Below are 8,143 nucleotides of genomic sequence, written 5' to 3' on the forward strand. Positions count from 1 at the left end.
CCGGGGCAGACTGACAGAAGCGAGGCTGCCATATCGGCCCCTCTGGCCAACAGTTACACCACACATTTTGCACACTGCCTCCATCCACAACAGATGAGATGGAGATAGTCAAGACAACCTGCTGGCATTCAAACTGAGCATCAGAATTTAAGTGACTTTAAACATGGCATGGTTGTTGGTGCTAGTCACGCTGGTCTCAGCATTTCAGAACTGTTGATCTACGGGGATTTTCCTACACAGCCAGCTCTATGGTTTACAGAGGATGGCTTGAAAAACAGATGATATCCAGTTAGCGCCAGTTCAGGACAGAGGAGAATGGTCAGACTGCTTTGAGCTGATAGGAAGACAAAATGACTCAAATAACCACTCACCACAGAAGAGCATCTTGGAACGCACAACATGCCAAACCCTGAGGCAGCTGGGGTACAGTAGCAGTAGACCACACCGGCTGCCACTCCCGTCAGCTTAGAACAGAAACTGGTACACAGTCTCACGAAACCAGACAGTAGGAGGCTGGAGAAACAAAACATAAACAAAACAAACTTCCTTGATTGGATGAGTCTTGAGTTCTGCTGATGACGCACCACATCACAAAGCTCAAGCTTCTTAAACTGGTTTCTTGAACATGACAGTGCGTTCACTGTACTCCAATGGCCTCCACAGTCTAAAATCCAATAGAGCACCTTTGCGATCTGGTGGGACAAGAGATTCACATCAAGGATGTGCAGCCAACAAATCTGGAGCAAGTGTGTGACACTGTCATGTCGATATGGACCGTAACTCTGAGAACTGTTTCCAGCACCTTGCTGAATCTATAGCATGAAGAATTAAAGCAGTTCTGAAGGCTGAAAGAGGAGGTGCATTCCAATACTAGCAAGGTGTGGCTGATGAGTGTGCATAACATGGGCACTACAGCCTCCCATCAACCTAAAATTACTTAATGAAAAAGAGATTTAATTTTTTAATTAATTTTTCCTGTATTATCACAATTATAGATTAAAATGCTCTGGGTGCATGGCAGGCCACAGTCTGCCTTTAAATATTAATGAAGTATTTAATAGTATAATAAACTCAATCACGCAAAGCCATAAAATGAAATTACACGACTGAATATGCAACATAAATTAATATTTTAATTTACACAAATTAAATGGGACCAAAAATAGACAGGAATATCCAAGATTACGCTTACTCGACAGAGTTTTTATCCAGAAAGCACACTTTAATGTGCCGATTCAGACTATTGTTAATACTTCATACCCTTATAGCTCTCCTGTCACACTGTTCTTATCTCAGAGGATTTTTATAGGAAACCGCACCAATGCAAAGGAGTGCGCTGTGAAACCAAAAGCAGGAATGAAAACTGATTTCAAAATCAATCAGATTCTCACCTTAATGTTTTTGGAACTGAGGATCTATTGTGAAACTATATGTGCTATTTGAATATTTAACAGAGAGTTTAAGACAGTAAGTGTTGTGCAGAAGAGACAGAAATAGTTTCTTGGACATATATGTTGATCATGGGTAAAATGCTGTCATGCTTCAGTGTGTGACTGTGAATGTTATACACTGAAGCATGAGCATGGGGACTAAAAACAACTGCAGTGCAATAGGCCATAAAAATAATACTGCAAGGCAATGAAAAGAAGCTATGGGGTCATTTGCAGCTTTATGCAGCTTTAATAAAAAGTAACAGGTTAGACAGGTGCTCCCTCTAGAGGACTCTTCTTGACTACACTCCAGGACATCATATCCAAATACACAGTGGGCTGTGGTGGGATATAGTCCAACCTTTTCCTAATCACCTTTATTTGACTGTGATGGGAAAGGTCAGGAGAAACGATTTAAAGGGCTTAGGAAAAGAGAACTGTGGTGCTCAGAGAATCTGACTTTGCTGAACACGACTGTGCGGACAGATGGATACAAAAAGTGCATCTGAGATTTGATCCCAGGAGTTTTACCACATTGTGTCATGCAAGGACAACTTGGTGAAGGTGTACTTATTATCTTTGTGGCTTGTACCCCACACACCTATCCTGAACCCTAATGCTATGTTAGCTTTTTATGTATTTATAATATTAATTCACACACTTGGGCTTGCATTTTTATAGGTTTACTGCTCACTCATAGCTTTATCGAGCTCACATCTGCACATATTGCCACCTCTGAGTCATCAGTTAACCTAACATGTATGTCTCTGGACTGCAGGAGGAGAACAGAGCATGCAGAGGAAACCTGCCACATAAAAAGGGCTCCTCAGTGAAGGTTTGGAGGGAGATTTTCAGATGCGTACATGGGCCACGGCTGTCTTTAGTCTGCTTTATACCATATTTTAAATTTGAATCCAATTTTATAGATTTATGTTTGATATGGATCTCATTCGAATTTCTGAGTTTCAGAAACTGCCTTCTGCTGGAAGAATCCAAGAACTCATCAATGAATATCTGCGATCCATGATTATAAGAACCAGCTTCTTGCCAGGAGTTCAAATAGCAACTCCAAAAATGCAAAACATCCCAGAAAGAGTCAGAGATGTGTGTATCTCTCCATATGAAAAATGCTGCGGCACGATTTTTAACTGGGAGAAGGAAATTTGATCACATCACTCCGATTTTGGCCTCTCTACACTGGCTTCCAATTGGATTTAGAATCCGTTTTAAAGTCCTTTTATTGGTTTTTAAATCTCTAAATGGTCTGGCACCTGTCTATTTGTCTGACTTGTTGAAGACCCATGTCCCCACTCGTTCCCTTCGGTCAGCTGAGCTGTTGCTGCTTTCGGCCCCAAAGTCACGGCTGAAACTTAGAGGAGACCGAGCGTTCTCTGTTGCAGCGCTGATGCTTCGGAATAACCTTCCTCTCCATATTAGACAGGCTACATCAGTGCCAGTTTTAAGTCTTTATTAAAAACCTATTTTTATTCCCTGGCTTTTAACTCGGTGGGTAACTGAAATTTTTTTTTTATTAATTTTATTGCTATGTCTGGTTTCTGCTATCTTATTACTATATGCATATTTGTATTGTACAGCACTTTGGTCTACCAGGTATGTTTTTAAAGTGCTATATAAATAAATGATGATGATGATGATGATATGGCATAACAAAGTTATGGTGTGATGACAGAGACCCAATATTGTGCATGTGGAATGAGTTCCCTTAACGGTTTGAATTAAAGTACTGCATTATCAAGCAGGACAGCCCAGTGGTGATCATGCACTGCTGATCCAGTGGCCTCAAAGGGATTTTTATTTCCTTTGGTGATTCAAAAGAATTTTTGTCTGTGCTCATCTCCCATCATACAGAGGCGCATATCCTTTAACACTCTTAAAGAATCTCTCTTAAGTCTTTTTTTGTACATTAGGATTCCCATCTTCATCAGTGTGTGCAGCATGATTCAATTGTTTGCTCGATCTTCGCTGTTCTCACCTGTGTTCACCAAACCCAGCATATCTAAAACAGTCTGTAAGAAATGGTTCTTTTAAGAGTGTTGCGCGTGTGTTGAAAGATCCTCATCATTTCCGAGGTTGGTGACTGGTGGATCAGATATATCACTGCGGTTGTGGCATCCAAACAAACCAACATCCTGGAAATATAAGTTAGAGGGACACCATAAACTCATCACCCACATCATACACAGTTGCACTGATCAAACTTCGGTGATTTCATTCTGCAGTTTGAATTTACTTTTCTGGTCTAAGGGTGACTGGATCTGGGTCCACAGTCTGTTACAACTCAAACAGTGAGTTATTCCTGTCTACGAGGAAGAAAAAGATCCCATAATAAGACCTGTGTGTGCACTCTGTTGCAGCATTTTTAAGCAAGTTGCCTCCATTTGATAAAATGGCGTGATCACCATGTGGGATACCTTAACACCATGCAGTTCAGCATCCCTCCAGCATCCTGCGTTTCTGAAGCACAGTTTCTCTGCAGGGGGAAGTGGAACTTTAATATGGAAAAGAGCTCAATCACCAGATTGCTTGCTTCAGGAAACAAGTGACTGTTTGACTATTTGACAATTGTTTTTGACTTTTAATTATTATATGACATTTGCTATTACGAATGTGCCTGAACCCGGAGTACTTATTGCATTCAGCAAAAGGAAATATTGTTATCTGGGATGCTGACAGCACAGAGGTTCTGCATTATATATCAGAATCCATGACAAACTCGTGAGCACGGCAGGAAAAAAGGAGGAGGAGATACGGGTAATCTGCCGCTGAAAATGTCAGAAAAATATATCCATGCATGTCTGAGATGGGGTTAGCCCTGATACTACAAGTCAGTGTTGACAGAGCCATCAGATGGCTACATCTATGGCCAGTCAGTGTGGCAGTGCAAAGTGATGGGGCATATATTGGGGCTTGTGTGTGAATGTCGGGCTGTGGACAAACGTAGGTTGCTGTGTGGGCTTTTTTTTGGAGGAGACCAACGGGAGCACAATGATACCCAATTCCCACCAAAGGAAAATGCTGATGAAGAGGAAAAAGCAAAAGCAAAAAAAAAGCAAAGAGGAGGCAAAAGTCTCTCAAACTTTAGAGTTTCCAGCAGCACCCCAATCATCAATACCAGACTTTACAGAGGTCTTCGAGAGAATAAGTGAGAAATTACATATGAACACAATGCTAATATTGAAAGTCATCGTGTTAAAATGTTGAATAAGAGAATTTTTTATGTTATTATTGTTGTTGTTGTTTTTTAACAGCAATCGCCAACAATCTGTCTAGAAGCAAGTCTTATCATTCAGCACCCATCATAAAACACAGTTTGCAGACTCTATCTAAAAGTAACATTTGAAAAATGTTACTCGGAAGCCTTTTTAGATTTTTAGTCAGGAGTCTCATTGCCGTGTCTTTCTTCATGTTCTTTTAAAGATGGTGACGGGCACAGACGCAGCGGCTCACTGCGCCTCATGTTCGGTGCTTTCTTTTTTATATTTTCTACGTGTATATGTGTGAGTGTATGTGTTTTTTACTACTCTACATCGAGTAGAGTCTACTTACAGTCGTCAGGACCTTCTGAGTTTGGGATTACGCTGTGCAAGGAACATTACGTCAGACTATCACCACTTCCACGGCATTCCAGAGGACATAATAAGAACTCCAGGGTCTCCGTGGTTGGTTCTTCCCAGCGGCAAGCCAAAGAGGAAACGTAAACAGAGGAGGCAAAAGCGTGGCTGCAGGGCTGGACAAGGCAATAAGCAGTCAGCAGAACTCCCATCCCGACGCAGTGCACATTATAGCTGGGGACTTCAACCATGCTGACTTAAGGTCAGTATTCCCCAGATTTGAACAGCATGTTAAATGTGCAACAAGGGGGAAAAACACACTGGATAAAGCCTACAGCAACATCCAAAAAGGCTACAGAGCAACCCCTCTACCACATCTAGGTTTGTCAGAGCACATGTCCATGCTGCTGATCTCTGCATGCACTCCTTTTAGGAGGAGAGTCCCCCAGCCAGAAAGACTGAAGGTGGCCAGAAGGTGCATCACATCAGCTGCAGGACTGTTTTGAAAGCACAGTGTGTTTGAACACCAGGACCTCGAAGAGCACACAACATCAGTGCTCTCATATATTAACTTCTGTATCAACAGTGTTACTGTGACAAATGTCTCCGGGTGTATTCCAACCAGAAACCTTGGATGACTAAAGAAATCCAGGTCCTGCTGAAGCAAAGTGATGCCACTTTCAGATCCGGTGATGTTATTGCATTACAGTACAGCCAGATCTGAGCTGAAAAGAGCTATCAGAGAGGCCAAGGCAGCGTACAAGAGGCGGATTGAAGACCACTTCAGCAACAACTCACGACAGGTATGACAGGGAGTTCAGAACTAATCAACTACAAACCTGGCAATACCACATTGACTGAGGGCAACGCGGTGCTTGCGGAGGAACTGAAGAACGCTTTGAGGTGAAGGGACTAGAGGCAGCTAAAACATCAGACGGCAGCAACAGCCCAAGCCTCATGGTGCAGGAACATGACGTGAGGCGCACAGTGAGGGCGGTGAACCCCAGGAGGGCCGTCGGTCCAGATGGGGTGACCGGAAGGTTTCCAAAAGAATGTGCAGACCAGCTGGCTGGGATCTTCACTAAAATCTTCAACGCTTCACTGTCCCAGTCCTGCATCCTGCCATGCCTAAAGTCGGCCAAAATTGTCCCACAGCCAAAGCGTACCAACATTTGCAGCCTCAACGTCTACTGACCAGTTGCTCTAACACCTATTATAATGAAGTGCTTCGAGGAACTGGTCCGACGTCACATCATGTCCTGCCTGCCACCCACACTCGACCAGCTCCAGTTCGCATACAGAGCTAACAGATCAACTGAAGATGCCATTGCTACAATGCTCCACACCACCATCTCTCACCCAGAACAACAGGAGCGTTACAGCCAGGCTGCTCTTTGTTGACTTTTGCTCTGCTTTTCATATGATACTCCTGGACAGACTAAAATTAAACTGCTGGATATCGGACTTCCTTCTACCACCTGCCGCTGGATCAGAGACTTCCTCTCAGTCCGTGTACACAGAGTTAGAGTGGGGCCTTATCTTTCCTCAGTTTCCACCCAGACAATGCAGTCATTAAGTTCGCAGATCATCTCTGGGGGAGACGAGACGGCATACAGAGCTGAGGTTAAGAGGCTGTCAGATTGTTGTGTAGACAACAACCTGGATCTCAATATCACCAAGACAAAAGAGCTGGTAGTCGGCTTCAGAAGAAGGAAGGCCCCCGTTGATGCAGCCTGTCAGCATTTTCCATTTTCAAGTTCTTGGGTGTGCACATAGACACAGAAATCCAATGGAGCTCAAATACCTCAGCAGTTTTAAAGAAGGCCCAACAGCATCTCCATTTTCTGAGAATCCTCAGAAAAATGGACCTGAAGAAGGAGGTGCTGATCGTCTTCTACCGCTGCGCCATTGAATTCTACCTCCCTGGACTTTTTTTTTTGTGGGGGTGGGGGGGACAACAATAACAATAATAATATTAATAACATGGTGCAATAATAACAATGTGCAATAAACATACACTTATTCTTCTTTTTATTACTTAAGTTACTGTGTTGTGTTGTATTGTACGTAGTGCCGACGTGGGACAGTTTTCCAATTTAATTGTACTGTTGTACTATGTATGACTGTGCAATGACAATAAAGACCTTATCTCTTATGTTTTTGACAATGCTCGCTTAATAACACGTTTGTCAAATACCCGGCCTTCCTTAGTAGGCTTTCAGGTCTGTGATTTATTTCACTTTGAAGTTAATCTGGTCTTTAATCAGCATTTTAAAGAAAGGTTTCTTAGTGTTTCCATCAAGGACTATTCATTTAAGCAGCCAAAATTGCTTTAATGCTGCTGGCTATTTCATTTTTTAAAGAACTGTGAGAATAATAATAAAAAGAAAACAGCTTGTAACAAGCCAGACTGCAGAAGGCAGCTCAAGGATGAACTTCAGATGATGATTCAAGACAATGGAATTTTTTCAAAGGTCTCTCTATCCGAAAACATAAACTTTTCTCTGTTCATAAACGTGCACACAGTGTACGCTTTGACATCCCTGTGGTAAAACACGTTGGTATTTGTGTAACAAAAGTTCTGAAAGAAGTTGATTAATGTAAAGAGAGATTTCATATTTTGGTTAAAGGAATAGAAGACGATCACATGGATGTAGTGAAACAGGACATGCAGAGGGTTGGTGTGACAAAAGAATGCTAGGGTGAGGTGGAGAAGTGATCCAGAAAAGAAGTTCTGTATTTCTTCAGTGCATAAAGAGGAGTACATCCATTTTTGAAGACAGCTAGAGGAACCATTAGCCTGCTGTTACACTCAATTTATGATGAATCAATGCCTCCATCATAAAATTACAGGTGTGAGTCAAATTATAACATCTTGTAGTTGTCTTGTTATTATTTTGTATTTTAAATATCTCTCAGTTTAACCGCATTCACTGTAAAATATTTATGCAAAAATCTATTTAATACTTAAAAAAACTGCTGTGCTTCATTCTCTCGTGTGTAGGGGTCAATCAAAAAGGGCTTTTGGGGGTTAAGGGCCTAGAAATATCAAGGGAAGTGTTTTTGTGATTTCTGAAATTAAACGACAGGAGGCGATGTTGTGCTGGCGACGTCCCTCGGTGACGTAGGACGTAGTGAGCC

Source organism: Perissodus microlepis, chromosome 7 (assembly GCF_051167445.1).
Source record: "Perissodus microlepis isolate ML-2025 ecotype Zambia chromosome 7, ASM5116744v1, whole genome shotgun sequence".
Classification (NCBI taxonomy): domain Eukaryota; kingdom Metazoa; phylum Chordata; class Actinopteri; order Cichliformes; family Cichlidae; genus Perissodus; species Perissodus microlepis.